Source organism: Colobus angolensis, unplaced genomic scaffold (genome assembly GCF_000951035.1).
Source record: "Colobus angolensis palliatus isolate OR3802 unplaced genomic scaffold, Cang.pa_1.0 Scaffold12, whole genome shotgun sequence".
NCBI classification, from domain to species: domain Eukaryota; kingdom Metazoa; phylum Chordata; class Mammalia; order Primates; family Cercopithecidae; genus Colobus; species Colobus angolensis.
Genome location: NW_012113141.1, coordinates 11,817,217 through 11,833,156, shown reverse-complemented (window position 1 = coordinate 11,833,156; position 15,940 = coordinate 11,817,217).

Genomic DNA, 15,940 nt, shown 5'->3' with positions numbered 1-15,940 from the left:
CATCAGAAATGGTAAATATTTGCTAAATATATAAAATTATAAGTTAATTTTCCTCTTAATTTCCTTAATATGCAGATAATTAAAGCAAAAATGATAACATTGTCTTATAGGCTTTATAATGTATATAGATGTCATGCATGTGAAAACTATAGCATACACGGGGGATGGCAAATATTTTTAAGAGGTTTATATTTTACATAAAGTGATACAGTATTAACTCTAAACTGTGAAAAGTTAAGGACGTATATGTAATCTCTAGAACTGAAAAATAAGCCACTTTAAAAAATGTAAAATAGTATAGCTAAAAGGACAAATAGTTGCGTGAAAAGTGGAATTCAAAAACAATCTCCCTGGCTTCTATGCAAAGGGTGACAGGAGGCAAACTAGTCAGGGTGTTACTGAAATAATCCAGGTGGGTGATGTTGCTGGCTTGGACTAGAAGGGAGCTGTGGAGATGGTGAGAGGCAGTCAGATTCTGGATGGATTCTGAAGGTAGAACCCAGAGGATTCGCTCATAGATTGGGTTTGTGGTGTGAGAGAAAGAGCCAAGGATGACCCTAAGGCCTTATGACTCTATAAGCTATAGAGACAGCTGCGTTTACTGAGACTACAAAGAAGACTTTTCTCCTCCCTTGCCCTCCCCACTTCTCTGTGGCTTCTGAGACCTGCAGCAGCTCCATGTTTGGGAAAGAGCTGGGCTGGAGGCCCAGTGAGGAAAGAGGGGGACAGAGTCATATGCCACCCAGCCTAGCCCTCAAGTTGGAGCAGGGACGACAGAGCATGTGTGCCTCTCGGCAAGGTTCACGTCAGATCAAAACATCATCCTTATGGCTTCTTCCAGCTTCCAGAGCTCCATCTCCAAGAGTCCCTTCCCAATGAGAAGTAATTGAGAAATAATTGCTAATATTTCACAGAGATGGCAGAAGCCTCAGCCCCAGCCTCTGGAAACAAATTAGAGATGAGGATGAAGTTTAGAAACAGAGAGCAGCCCTGCTTCTCATTAGCAATTGCAAATAAGATTACAGAAAAAAATGTTTCTGCCATGAGGATGGCGTCTGCCTGGAAAAAATTAAACCAGTTGCAGGGTAATTTAGAGACCCTGGACCAGGATTCAGATTCTGGGTTGGGGGTAGGGCTCTAGGACTGACTTGCCCCAAATCAAAGAGCAGATCTGCGGCAACCTGTCTGAGCCTCAGTTTCCATGCCTGTCAGATGGGAAGAGGCTGTAGGACTCAACTCTGGGGCTGGACAATGACTTATGGGTGTAAGTCACTCTGGGCAGCCGGTCAGCCCGGGCCCCACCAGCACAGGTAGCTCAGACTCACAGACATGCGAAGACAGCAGGGAGCACTGGCTTAGAGGTCTTTGCCTTCCCTGGCCTGGCCTAAAGCCCCTGTATTCTGGCTCCATCCTGAGTAAGAATGGCTGACATTTATCAAATGATAGCACTGTTTGGAATTCTTCGTGGGTGTACATTCATTTAACCCTCATAACAACCCTGTGAGGTAGGTACTATTAATATCCCCACTTTACAGAGAAAGAAAGTAAACTACACAAAGGCAAATTAACTTGGCCAAGGCCAGACAGCAAGCAAGCTACAGAGCCAGGAGAGTGAACTCAGTCTAATTTCAAAACCTGTGCTCCTAACCGCCAGCCTATGTGGTCCTTCGAGGCTTGTGGGGCTCCCTAGCTCTGCCCACTGACTTCGAGACTGCAGAAGTTTTGGCAGTTAGTCCACGAAAAGTCCCAGGCTCCGAAGGCCCCATAGACTTAAGTGTGAATTCTGATTCTACCACTTACAGCTGCACAACTCTGAGCCCGTGTTTGCTCGTGTGAATTTTTTTTTTAATTAATTATAGATTTGGCACAGACTTGCTCTAAGGAAGAAAGAAGACCTAGATATAAGAAATCAGGCCGGATGCAGTGGCTCATGCCTATAATCCCAGCACTTTGGGAGGCCGAGGTGGGCAGGTCACTTGAGATCAGGAGTTCGAGACCAGCCTGGCTAACATGGCAAGACCAAATACAAAAATTAGCCAGTTGTGGTGGCACATGCCTGTAATCCTAGCTACTCGGAAGGCTGAGGCAGGAGAATCACTTGAACCCAGGAGGCAGAGGCTGCAGTGAATCAAGATTGTGCTACTGAACTCCAGCCTGCGTGACACAGTGAGATTCTGTCTCAAAAAAAGAAAAGGGAGGGAGGGAAGGAGGGAGGGAAGGAAGGAGGGAGAGAGAGAGAAATCAGGCCCTGTCTAAGGGTCAGTTACTCTCCCTGCAGCCCCATCTCTGGCCAAGAGCTAAAGGACCCTCAGGGCTCCTTGAAATACTCTCACCCCTCCAGGCTTGTCAGTCATCTTCCTGACCCAGCCCCAAGGCCACCCCTGAGTGAATCCCTCCTCTGTTCTCCCAGCTCAAACCCAACCCCCAACCCACACGCACCACTCCTTCCCAGGCACCTGCCACTCCAAGTGTCACCTGTGTGGTCCCCTTTCCATCCTGAAATGTAGCACCCCATGGCTACCTGGTCTTCAGGTGTTTTCCCATCCCTCCTTTGCCATTAAAGGTGGTGTTTGAGGATGGCCAAATTCTGCAGCCTGGCTTTCAAGGCGCTCCCTACCCTAGCTCTTGCACTCTGGAGAAGCTGACCTCATTTCTATAACCTCCCCAGGGTTCATTGCCCCTACACACAGTAGAGTCTTTGTCCAAATCCCTCTCCCCAGCCCCCACCCAGAAGCCAGGAGAAGGGAATGGATTCTGAAGTACTAGAAGAATATTCTGGCCACAGCTGCCCTGGAGACAGTCCATGAAAAGGAATCCTGAGACCAAGGCAGAGGGGTCGGGTTACTGGAGAGCTAATCTGATTAGATCCAGTTAAAGGGGGAGGGGGAGGGCAGTGGGGGCCGGAGCCTTGAGACTGGAAAAATAGAGTAATAGACCAGGATGTTGATGCCGGATATGGGTACAGGGCAAGGAGAGGACAGAACACAGAGGGAACAGAAGGACCTGGTTTCCAGTCCCAGCTCCAGCACTTACCTGTGCCTATCAGCTGGGTGGCCCTGCATAGGCCACATAAGCTCTTTGAGGCCCAGGATCTTATTTCAAAGTCAGGCCAATCTACTCAGTGCCCCAGGATTTCTGGGGATTCTTTAAGAGAGCACAGGGGACCATGGGCTGGGTGCTGAGCTTGGCCCTACCAGGGATTTCTAAAGGGAGCTTCCCCTCATCCCCTCTCTGTGCACAGAGCAGGACAAAGTGGCCCCCACTGCACCCTGGGGGCTGGCAAGGACCCTACAGCAGCCAGCAGCTGGTCTGTCAACCTGAGAGAGCCTCTGCCCCCAGGGAGGCTCCTAATTTAATCAGCTTTGCAAATCAGCTCGATGGGCTTAATTGATCTTTTTCACTCCTAATATTGTCGCTGTCACTTTCTGGGTTGTGCCTCCCCCAGCCACCCCCGGTGTCAGCCAGCTGGAGAGGGAAAAGGAGCGCAGAGGCCACAGCAGGAGGGAGCTGTGAACAGGAGGGTAAGGAGGGCAGGGAGAGTGAGGGAGGACCCAGACTGACACCTCAAGCCAGACTTTGGGGACTGCGAAATGCCGTGGTGGCAATGGTGGGAGTGGAGAGCAGAAGGGCTTCTAGAGATTCACCTGGCTGGGGCATTAAGCAGGTCACTCTAGGGCTCTCTGGGGCTCCACTTCCTCATCTATAAAGATCACAGCAGTACTCTGCCTCTCCAGATCCATTTATTCTACATGTGTTTGTTGAACACCTACTATATTCCAGACATGGTGCTAGCTAGACACAGGGAATGGTGGTTAGCAAAACTAAATCTGTCCCAGACCCCGTGGGGCACTCTAGACAGGCTGTCCTCCCCTGGGTGACATCCCCATGGAGCACAGACTAGTGGGGGGTCTACCATCAGTGGAATAAGTACTCGAGCACATGTCAAAGTGCAGCAGTGAGAAGCACTATAAAGAGGAAGTCCCTGGTGCTGCATGGGTGGATGCTGGGTGAGGGTGGGGGTGGGGAAGGCCAAGGAGGGCTCATGGAGAAAGCAGTGCCTGAGCTGAGATTGAAAGAATGAGGTCAGGCTGGGCACAGTGGCTCATGCCTGTGATCCCAGCACTTTGGGAGGCCTAGGCAGGTGGATCACCTGAGGTCAGGAGTTCGAGACCAGCCTGGCCAACATGATGAAACCCTGTCTCTACTAAAAATATTTTTAAAAAATTAGCTGGGCATGGTGGCAGATGCCTGTAATCCCAGCTACTGGAGAGGCTGAGGCAGGAGAATCGCTTGAACCGGGAGGCAGAGGTTAGCTGAGATCGTGTCATTGCACTCCAGCCTAGTCAACAGGAGTGAAACTCTTTCTCAAAAAAAAAAAAGAAAGAAAGAAAGAAAGAATGAGGTCGAGTTATCCAAATGAAGAGGCAGGAACAACATTCCAGGCAAAAGCCCTGTGTCTTTGACTAAAAGCTGAAAGGGGCTTAAAGCTGACCATGTGACTGTGAGCTAAGAGGCAGGGGGTGTGGGCTACATGAACTTGGATCAGGAGCTCCTGTATAACTGAATTCCCACATTTTTTATGATGTCCTATGGTAAGAAACACATTTTGCATGCCGACCCAGAACACAGAACACACACATGTGCATACATGTATAATTACCTGCATATATCCACTTCAAAAAGACTGATGAAACAGTTATTCTTGCCACATTAAATATGACGTCTCAGAGTTTCTATTCTATTTCTATTGTAGCTCATTCTATGTCTTTGCTTTAAGGTCACAAGCCATGACATTGATTTCTCAGCCCACTGATAGCTCATGGCTGCTGGTTAAGAGGCCGTGTGATTGGTAGGGTCTGGTGAGCAGCATTCAGGAACTATGTCCTTAGCCCATAAGCAATGGGAATCACCAGTTCTCTGAGACACTCTATTGAGATTTGCCTGCTGAGGTCACCCTGGCTGCTGCCAGGGGGAGTCATTTGGAGGGACAGAGGGGAGTCAGGGAACCAGGGAGGAGGCTACTGCAGTAGCCAGCCCAGAGATGGGGCAGCTTAGAGCTGACTGGTTTGCAAAGCCATTCAGGTAACAGGTATGAAAAACGGTGCCAACTAGAACAATGTTTTATGAAAAGCTGCCCAATGGCACTGCAAGATTGCCGTATCTAGATTCAGGCAACCCAGGTACCAAGACCAGCTGCATCATTTCTCACTTGTAATCTTGGAAAAATCACTTTGCCCCAGTGGATCTCACTTTCCTAACTGTAAAATGCAATGTAAGAGTCCCTATCCCTTAGAGGCATTGCCAAATTAGATATAATGCAACATGCTTGGCCAAATGCCTGGCCTGTAGCAAGCACTAGATAAATCATAGTTATTAATATGGATGGATATGTTAGAACTCATTCAGTCATCAATGCATTCAGTGCCCATTCAGTGCCAGGTGTGGAAGAGATGATGGGGAATAAAGTCACACAGCCCCTGTTCTGCATTCCTGGTCCAGGGAGAATTTCTAGAACCATAATAGATTTATTTTGGTCAAAACTGATCTTTAATCTGACAGCTGCCAAGCTCACCTGACTATGCTCTCCCATTTACAAGCTGCTTTCTCATTGCAACTGGCCCAGACCAGGTAAGGTTCCTTTTAAACAGGTTGCACTTTCATACAAACACTTACCTAGTGCCTGTTGCCTGAGCTCAATTTATGCTTGCAAAGTAACATGACCATTCTGGTGTATCTGGTTTGTCTGTGCCATATCTCTTAAACATGTGTGCTCCCTCTCCTCCTCCCCCTCAGAAACTTCTGAAGGGCAGAGTTGTGGGGAGGCCAGAGCAACAGCAGGCTGTGCAGCCAGGAGCCAGCACAATAGAGTAGGCTCTCTGCTCCCTGCAAGCCAAGCTCGAGCTGGCAGATGGGGATGAGGGCTGGCACCTTCTTGACAATGATCATCGCCACCGCTGAGGCTCAGTAAAATGGCCAGGGGCAGGTGGGTGCAAGATCTGTACTACCCACCCTTGAGTTGGGCTCTGGATACCTCATTCAGGTGCAGAGGGAAGGCTCGGCCTTCACTCCAGCACCCTCTCTGCAGCCACAGACTCACCAACCCCAATTTCTGAGCCGTGTGCTGACTGACCATCAGGGGACTGACTCTCTCAAGGTCTGCCGGGCTTCATCCAGCAAATTATTTTCTCCTCTCCTCGGCTGATCTTCCTGGGAATAAGAGACTTTGTGTGGCTGGCTCTGTCTCTCTCCTTGTCTTGCTATCTTCATGCCTCCATGTGCATGGGTTAACATCTCTCCTGCATCTCTGCCTTCCTAGGTATCTGGGTGCATCTCTCTGGCTTCTCACCTGTCTCTCTAAGTCTGGACCACTCTCTCAGGCCTCATTTGCCTTGGGTATTTCTCTCTGGCTTGCATCTCTGTGGATGCTGGTGAGCTCTTCTCTCAGTTGCCCCTGTGGCTCCCTATGTCTTGGGCCAGTCTTCACGTTCCTTTTTCTGTTTGTTGTCTCTGTGTTTATCTCTTTCTGAGGTTTCATGTGGCTGAGTCTGTCTGTCTCTGTACCCCACCTGGCGTGGGGGAGTGAGGAGGTGTCTCTCTCTGAGTCTCAAGGCACCTGCCTCTGGTGACAGGCTGTCCTTGAAATGAGCCAGTTAGACTGCAAAAGTCATCTCTCCACCTTCCCATCCCACCCACCAGCTCCCACCAGCACACACAGAGACACACCTGCTTCCCTAAGCTTTGCGCAGACAACATGCCCAGGAGCCCTTGACTCTGCTGAACAAGTCTCCCCTCCCGCCCCTAGCAGTTGAAGTTCTCACTCTGATCCATAGAAAGTAGCCCTCAAATGTTGCCCTTCATTCCACAGCTGTGTGACCTTGGGCACATCCCTTAATCTTTCCTTCCCCTGTTCCCCCCAAAACGGTCTCAGTACAGCATTATGCTGCCTTCTCAACTGACCCCTCCAGGAGAGGATGGTGAGGACTCGATACCCACTGGGAAGTCCTTCCCGTTAAAGGAGGAAAACATCGAGTTTGCCAGCATGAGAGCACTCACCTCCTCCCAAGAGGAGCCTCAGCATTGGGGCAGTAATGGCACTCAGGATCAGAGGTGGGACCAGCCATTTCACCTGGAGAAAAGCCGGGCTGTCCTTCCAGCTCCTTGCTGGACAAGAGGAGAAGAGATCCACTCCTTAAGAGGCTGTTGCTCAATGAAAAATAAAACTAAATGTAGCCATAGATACACACTGATGATAGGAAAATCTTACCTGACCCTCCTGATTCTGTGCCTTTCTGAGGGCAAGAGGAAAATGGAAGTAGCCTTATCTGATGATTCCTGTCTAAGGAGGCAGGAAAATGCCAGCTGGTAATAGGTCCCTACTTTCTTCCAGACATCCACACAGATGCTCCCAGTGTCCAGAAGAAGCCATGCGTGCAGCCTGTAGGAGAAGGGGGCAGTGTGCACCATCTCTGGGGGCAGTTTTTATAGATGAAGGGCCTGGACTATGGGGTCTGCAGAGTTGCAGCAGATGTGTGCAGACTCCACCCTCTGGACCAGGGGCTGTGCTGAGGCCAATTGTGATAGGGAAGGTTTTTGGAGCACAGCTGCACACCAGTTACTTGACATATGATGCATCATTAGTGACCACAGCCTCTGATGAGGTAGGTGTCATTATTAGCCCCCATTTTACAGATGAGGAAGGTGAGGCACAGAGAGGTCGGGAACTGGCCCAGAGTCACTCAGTCCCCTAGCTAGACATGAACCCAGGCAGTTTAATTCCAGAGTGTGCACTCTTAACTATTGTGTGATGTATGTGGACTAGAAAGCAGGACACACAGCCAGCAGGGAAATTCACTCCATGTGGTATGGGCACTTAGCATGACTTCTTGGGAACCAGAGAGGCTCCCACTATCATATTTTGTTTTTATTAGTAATGGTTTTATAAAATGCCAACAATCACTTGAGCCAACTTCTCATAATAAATCCTTTATATTTAAAAAAAGGTCAAAACAAGGTAACAACATCATGGATGATTTTAAATGTTTACATTTCACAAATTAATGCTTTTAGCCTTATCAATACAATGCAATAAAAATTATGCTCTTTCCAAGATAGCTACATTATTTTCAAAAATAATGTGATTTCAGAGTGCACTCAAGTAACGTGGGCTAGCGATGGGGCAAAAGATATAAGCCGTGGATGATCATCTCTCTTTGAATGTTGTTGCTCTGAGGCTACAAGTCTACCTATCCTCTTTAGAGGATAACATCAAAAGTCCAATCTGGGAGGAATCAGCCCGATGTTGCTGGCTTTGAAGATGAAGGAAGGTGGCCATGAGCCAAAGAAAAGACTTCTGTTCCACAGATTTGTAAGATAATAAATGTGTTGTTTTAAGAAAAATAAAAGAAAGTAAGTTTAACCTGGAGACCCTTCATGAACCTAGCGTTTCTTCTCTCCCACTCCCTTGGGAAATACTAAGTATTTACAAAAAACAGAGGTAGTGTAGGAAGGAGATGTGATCAGTCTGTCATGGGGAGGGGTTAGGAATCAATCAAGGATGGTGTCACAGAGGTGATGACCATGGAACAGGGGTTCTGCAGGCTGAATAGGAGTTCGTCAGGCAGATAAAGGGGGAAAGAGCATTTCCGACAGAAGGGAAAGCCTGTGTAAAGGCTCAAAGTTAATGAGCAGTCTGTGTAAGGCCACGAGCCATGGTTTCAGACTACCTGATTAAAGCACAGAGAGAAACTGTAGGTGATGGGAAGATAAAGCTCGAGAACAGATTTTGCAGGGCCTTCATGGTAAGGCCTACTCTGTGGAAAAGAGAAAGAAATAGAAGAGGCTGGAGTTCACTTCCTTAGAGGAAGTTTCAAATATCCTGGAAATGCTTAGGCTGGAGGCTAAAGATTTAGGGGAAGACCAGAGTGTGATTATATCTACAGGACAACTTTCACATTTTTGTGAAGAATTTTTCATTCCACCCAGATGCACGGGACTAAGAATATGCATGAAAGTTAACAAGTGGTAATGATAATCAAAGGTGTCTAAGAATGGAATGGGCCACCGAGGTAAGGAGTTCCCTATCATTGGAGGTATTTAAGTAGAAAGCAAAGGGCTGCATGGCAGAGATGTTGACAGAAGACTCAAACATCAGGTGAAGGCTGGACTAGTTAATTTCTGAGTTTCCTTCCAGCCCTGAAAATCTCAGATACTATTTTGCCTTGTATTAGAATAGATTCAAGACATTGCCTTTGGGGGGGAAATAGTAATCAAAATGTAAATACCATGGGAATAATAGATTTGGCCTAATTATCAGCGATTACTCAGAGTTTGTCATTATTTCCGTACAATATATCCCAAAGTTCCGGAAAACAAATCAAAGAAAGTACCACGGTTGATGCCATTTATAGAAGCAAAACACTTCAAGACGAGAATTTAATTTACTGGGTGAGTTCTTGAGGCACGTTTTTGTTGATGAATATTTATAAAAGTGGATTAGGCTGGACCTGGTAACGATTGCGAAATATTTTAATGCTGTCCCCCTCATTAATTTACTTTTAATGAATGACTTGGTAAAGCGTAACCATTTGTACATAATGATTTCATTAATGGCTATGGCATATGCAACCGTTTTTCACATGTTTGAATGTCACTTGAATAAAATGATACCTTAAATTATACAGTATAATAAAGTATGTTTGTTGAAAAGTGACAAGTTTCTGCCTCTTTGTACTCAGGCTCCAAGAATTAGTTGCATTTGGAATAGCAACAGTTTAATGGGACTCAAGTGATGGATTACTTTTTCCATTTCTGAGTTTTCTCTCAAAACCGGTTCCTGTGAACCCTGCGCATGAAAACTTAGAGCCAGAGAATGGCAGTGAGCCTCTCCTAGGCCCCCACCTCCCTCTCCTCTTCTCAGTCTTTGGGATTCACTTAAACCCACTCCTAGGAGTATCAGGTCAGGCAGATTATCCTATGTAAGAAGAGTGCCAGTGGGCAGAACCAGGCCAGGGGAGGGGCCATTACGGAGATGGGACTCAGACAGGTGAGGAGTCTGGGAGGGGTGTGGCCTGGCCAGGAGGCTGGGCCTGGGGGCCATTGCCTGGTGAAAGCAGCACACCAGAAGATGCTTCCCTTGGCTCACTCTTTCTATTCATCTCACTGTCTGACTCTCATCTGTGTCCTCTAAGGACTTTCTAGCCTTGGTCTTACGGGGTGCCATCCCAACATAGGTCAGCTTTGTAGAACCAGCTTGGGAAAACAGAGAGGCCTCCACCTATTTAAAATGGGTCTCCTGTCTGTTTCTCGCAGAGTGCTTATCCAGTATGCACCTGCTGGATTTGTTTGTTGCTTATTTAGTGCAGAGACCACACTGCTCATGTTTGCTGTTGATTCTCCACCCCTGGAACACTAGCAAGTGATCTGAAAACATTTGTTGGCAGAGAGAGAGACAGACAACAAGGAGGGAAGGGAGGAAGGCAGGAAGGGAGGAATGGGAAGAGAAGAAGGGAGGAGTGGGGAGGGAGGAAGGAGGAAGATGGACTGAATTAGATTTGAAGCATAAAGCAAGGCAAGCCACTGGCCAGGAAAAGAAAAGCTTAGGACCAATGCCCTTGGCTCCGTAGAGCAGCCATGTCCCTTCCTGCCACCCACCACCCCGCTCCCACCAGGCCGTGTCCCCTGCCTGCTTCACCTCTCCCCACCCCTGGTTTCTTATTCCCTCATGTCACCATGAAAGTGATTGGGAAATGAATCAGGTGTTTGAACAACAATGAGACCATATTCCTCTGCAGGTGTATGCTGGTGTGTGGTTTTCAAAGTGCTTTCCCATCTTTGATCTCTTCAAATTCCTGCCCTTCCTGTCTACCTCATAGGGTTGTTTCATTATTCCCACTTTTTTCCAGAGGAAACAAACTCTGTGGAATTGAATGCTGCCTCAAGGTCATGGAGCCAGGAAATGGCTGAGCTAAGACTTCAACTCAGGTCCTGGATTATGCGGCTGAACAGCTTTTAAAGTTTCTCAGCCACTTAATAGGTTACCTCTCCCAGGAGTGTTTGCATTTTAAAAGAGAACTAAAAGAAAGAGATGTATAATCCAAATGAATGAATGGTGTCTAGTGCAAAAGCAGGTGCACAGGTGACACTTTGGCACAAGGGCCAGAGGGACACGGCGGTCCTAGAAGACTCTTAACACATAGGCTTTCAGGGCCAACGGATCTGGGTCCAGATCGCTTCTGTTCCACTTACTAACCCAGTGATCTGGAGCCAGCTGTTTCTATTTCCTGAGCCTATTTCCTAATCTGTGAAATGGGGATGATAATTCCACCTCGAAAGGTTGATGTAAGGCTGACAGGTGTGCAAATTGGCATACAATGGGTGACAGCAAACAGCATCACTACACAGAGCACCAAGAGAACAGGGCCCATCCACAGCTGGCCTCAGCATGAATGAGGGTGCTGAGCAGGAGCCAGGTCCTCACCCTCCCAGCTCTGCAGGGGAAGGAGAGAGGAAGACAGGAGATGGTGAGCCCAAGACTGCTTCTCCGGGCCCATCTCGGTGCCCAGCTCTGGGCTGGGACCACCTACATTTGGGTTAATTCCTCAGTTATTAGGATCAAGCCTAGACAGGAAGGGCCAGGGTACCTGCAACTACATTGCAGCCCTCATCTCGAAGTCTTCCCCCACCTCCTCGGAAAGATTTATGGAAAGATTAAGGGGCCTTTTTTTCAATATCTATTAATATTCATGGCAGTCTTCACAGCCATCTGCTTTTAACGATTTTGTTTGCAAAGACCTGAGATTAAAATATGGCCTGCTAGTGCTCTGAAGCATCTGAACTGAAGGCGATAAAACAAAGGCCTTTTCAGGAGCTCCTGAGCCTGCCTGTCACTCTACCTGCAGCAGGGGAGACTAATGACTAGTGGGAGGGAGGCTGAGATTGGATCCTGGGCCAGTGTTCCCCTCAGGCAGGCAGGGTTAATTGTGGGGGAATGAACAGCCCCAGCTCCCTCCTCACCAGCACGCAGAGGGGCTCTGGGGACAAGGAGGCTTAGATAGGGCAGAAGGGAGATGCTGCCAGCATCACTGGGGACACTCAGAGCTTTGAGGGCTCTGAAACCCTGAGATCAGCATTCTGGAGAGAAGGCTGTCAGCAGTGGATGTGCCCAAGGGTCCAGAGAGGGCAGAGGGAGCCCCTTACTGTGAAAGTGCAACCCAAATCCCACCAGTGTGGGTTTTAAAGGAGATCTAAGAAGAAAGGGAAATACATAATCCAAATGAATGAGTTGTGCTCAGTTCAAAAGCATGTGGGCCGGGTGCAGTGGTTCACACCTGTAATCTCAGCACTTTGAGAGACTGAGGTGGGTGGATCACTTGAGGTCAGGAGTTCAAGACCACCCTTGCCAATATGTCGAAACCCCATCTCTACTAAAAATACAAAAATTAGCCAGACATGGTCTTTCACATCTGCAATCCCAGCTACTTATGAGGCTGAGGCAGAAGAATTTCTTAAACCCGGGAGGCAGAGGCTGCAGTGAGCCAAGATCGCACCACTGCTCTCCAGCCTGGGTGATAGAGCAAGACTGCATCTCAAACACACACTCACACACACACACACACACACACAAGCATGTGCACAGGTGACACTTTGACACAGGGGTCAGAGGGACAAGGTACCCCAGAATATTCTTAACACAGAGGCTTCTAGGGCCAAAGAGGGCATCAGTGCAATGCAAGCTAAAGCCTATTGTCTTTGTCCAAGCTTCCAAAGGCAGTCACCTCAATATAGCTCTGACTTGCATGGAATTCCCCCTTAGTCACCAATATCTTGGGGTGCCTTGGCCAATCTGGTGACCCTCACTTGGCCTCATCCAGATGATGAGTTTTCAGTGAGCTTCTAGGACGTGGCTTGGGGACAAGGGCAGGACAACCAGTGGAGTGGGCCAGGGCCAGCCTGTGTGGCTGGGCTGATTGTGCCTTACACAACTACAGGGGGTGTCCCTCCTAGCCTCTGCAGCTGTCCTGAGTGGGTCTGCAGGCCTCCCACCTGCAGCAGCACCAGGTCTTTCTACCTTATGTGAGGAGGAGGCTCATTTGGCTGAAGGCTCCTGCTGCTTTGCAATGTTTGCAACACAGCGGAATTCCATTCAGTCCTCCCAGTGCACAGACTCCTCTTCTCTCTGGCTCAATTTGAGGTTGCACACTTCCAGAAGATCCCAGCAGGGCAAATGCCTGCTTCCTAGAGCAGGCAGGTGTGGTCAAAGATGATGGGATTCCATGTGCCTGCCCTGGTGTCCTTCTTGCGCCAACAGGGTCACCTCTTAGTCCAAGCCTCAAACTTCCTGCCCCAGTCTCCTGCTTTCCAGGGTATAGAGTCACCAGTCTTCTCTACCTGCCTTCTTCTGTGGGTCAAGACCTGACCACAAATACCAGGAAATCCCCCTTGCTGATTGTCATGGGAAAGGGAGAATTTGAGGACAGGATCTCCCCGGAAAACCACTTCACGCTAAGGAAAGAGACTCTGTGACCTCACGAGGTTGGGATATTCTCGCTTTATTCTGGCTCCCTCCCTACTTATTGTGTCCACTTGTGACTCTAGAGGCAGGCAGCCTTTTTAAAATGTGGTGGACCCCCCCCTGCCATGGGTCTCCATGGCCTACAAACATCCATGCAATCTTCTGCCAGGCTTCCGAACCTGAAGGGAGGGAGAGTGGCGGCCGGTGAAGCCCCCACAATCCTGCAAAGGGGTTTGCCATGTTTTTTCCATAGTAGTACTCCACCTCTTTTGTCAAATCCAATTAGACCCAAGTGGGACCCGTCAGATTCTCTCCCCAAAGAACCCTGGTTCCTCAGTCTAGGTTGTGGCAAGCTGAGGAGTGGCCGTTTTCCTCACAAGCCAGCCAGCCTCAAGTAGAAAAAAAAAAAGAGCAAAAATGGTATGAGAAGAAAACCAGAGGTTGACGGGTCCCCCAGGCTGGCCAACTGTGCGACCAGCAGCTCCTGAAGGCCAACAGCTCCTCCTGCCTGGTGCCCACAGGATACTTTGTGGAGCCTTCCTGAACCTCCCTGCCTCCACTGGAGCCACTTTGTGTTACCATCTAAAATAAGACCAAGGTCTCCAAATACCCACACCTTCCTAGCCTTGCCCCTCCAGGTCTCAGTCTCTGAGCTCCAGGCAGTCAAAACCGGTCCCAAGCACATCCTGAGCTTCTTCCTGGGCCCAGGCTATGCCCCGTGCCTGGGATGTTCACCTTCCCTTTCCCCCAGAGGCCTGGCTCAGTCTACACACGCTGCCCCTTCCAACCAAATGGAGTGCCACCTCTCCCTCACTTAGTGCCCAGGGACCTTGGTGTCATCTTCCAGACAGTGTCTGTCCTCCAGGGACTTCCACTGTAACAGGAGGGCTGGGGCCAGGAGGGAGCAGGACAGAGATATCCTCTCCCACTCAGGTTTGAATCCCCTGCAGTGCCTGGCTCTGTGCCTGGCACTCAGTAGACTGTTATCCCAAAACTGCTTTTTGCTTTGAAATGAGCTCACTGCTTTGTGGGGGGCATTTCTAGCATACACTGATGTGATTGTTTAGCCGTCATGAAGACCCTAGAACAATCTCATTAGATGGGCTCTTGGAGAACAAGTTCAATTCTCCCATTTTACAGCGGGGGAGACTGAGACCAGAACCAGATACCAGGTCTCCTGCCCAAAGCTGTTGCCAGCCCGTGCTCCTCTACCTCAGAGGCACACCCTTCATATCACAGAGGAGCACATAAGGCCTCCAGAGGTTTATTTTGGCAATTTCTGCCAATAATCGCATTTCTGCCAACCCACTACCAGGTAATTGAGGAGTCAAGAGCCACTGCAGAGAAATGGAGTTTCACTTTAAAAGTCCACCTACAAGTGCCATTTGGGAAACAAGAGAAAAGGAAAGTTTGTGTGCATTGGTGTGGAACTGTGAGCCTGTGGGTGAGTGGTTATGGACACATGTAGGTGTGCGTGTGTGTCAGCGAGTGAGTGTGGGGGTGCCCCATGACCTCTCAGAACACCCTGGTCTCTTATTTCCAGGCCCACTCCAGGCCATTCCCACCTGCCCCCTGATTCTCCACGGCTCCCCCAATCTGACGGGCGTGCTCAACAGACCACAGCCCTTCAGCAGCCCCCAGCTCCTCAAGGGAAACTCCACCCTCGATGAAACCCAAGGTCTGTCGCCACTCAAGTACATCCTGCCTACCTTTCCAGAACCTTCACCCATCCATTTCTCCTCCTGATACCTCACACTGTCCTCCAGTCACACCAGATGTTCACCACGGATGGGACATGAATGCGCCGCCATGCCTGTAAGTCTTTTCACAAGCTGTTTTTTTCTGCCTGGGATATATGCTCCTTTTCCTCTAACCTTCAAGGCTGCAAAGTCAAATATCGCCTCTTCCATGAAGCCTTTTGGTAACGCCAGGCCACTCCTCCTCAGGCAGAGTCAGTCACTCTGCATACCTCTAAATGACAGCTAGCATTTGGGGAACACTTTGTCTGTCTTACTTCATGTACCTCATCTTGTACCTCCTCCTGTCCAGGACACCCTATTATTGTCCCCATTTTACAGGTGAAGACATTCCAGCACAGAGAAGTCGAATGACTTGCCCCAGGTCACACAGCTACAACAAGATAGCGCCAGAATTCAAACCCAGGCAGCCTGGCCCACAGCCTGTGCTCCTGCTCCCTCCACCACATGGTTCTTAGGTGCCCACATGGCACATGACACCTGTGCAGTGTGACACAAGAGAAAACAGAAAACGAGCTACTGTCTGCCTGTGTGTCTTCCCTGCTGTCCCGCTACCCTGAGAGGACCCTCTTTCAAGCCTGTGTCCCTGGCACCAACTGGGGGCATGGGAGGGGTTCTGAACCATCCGATGAAGGAAGGAGTACTCTACTCATGTGAGTGTGTGTGTGCGTGC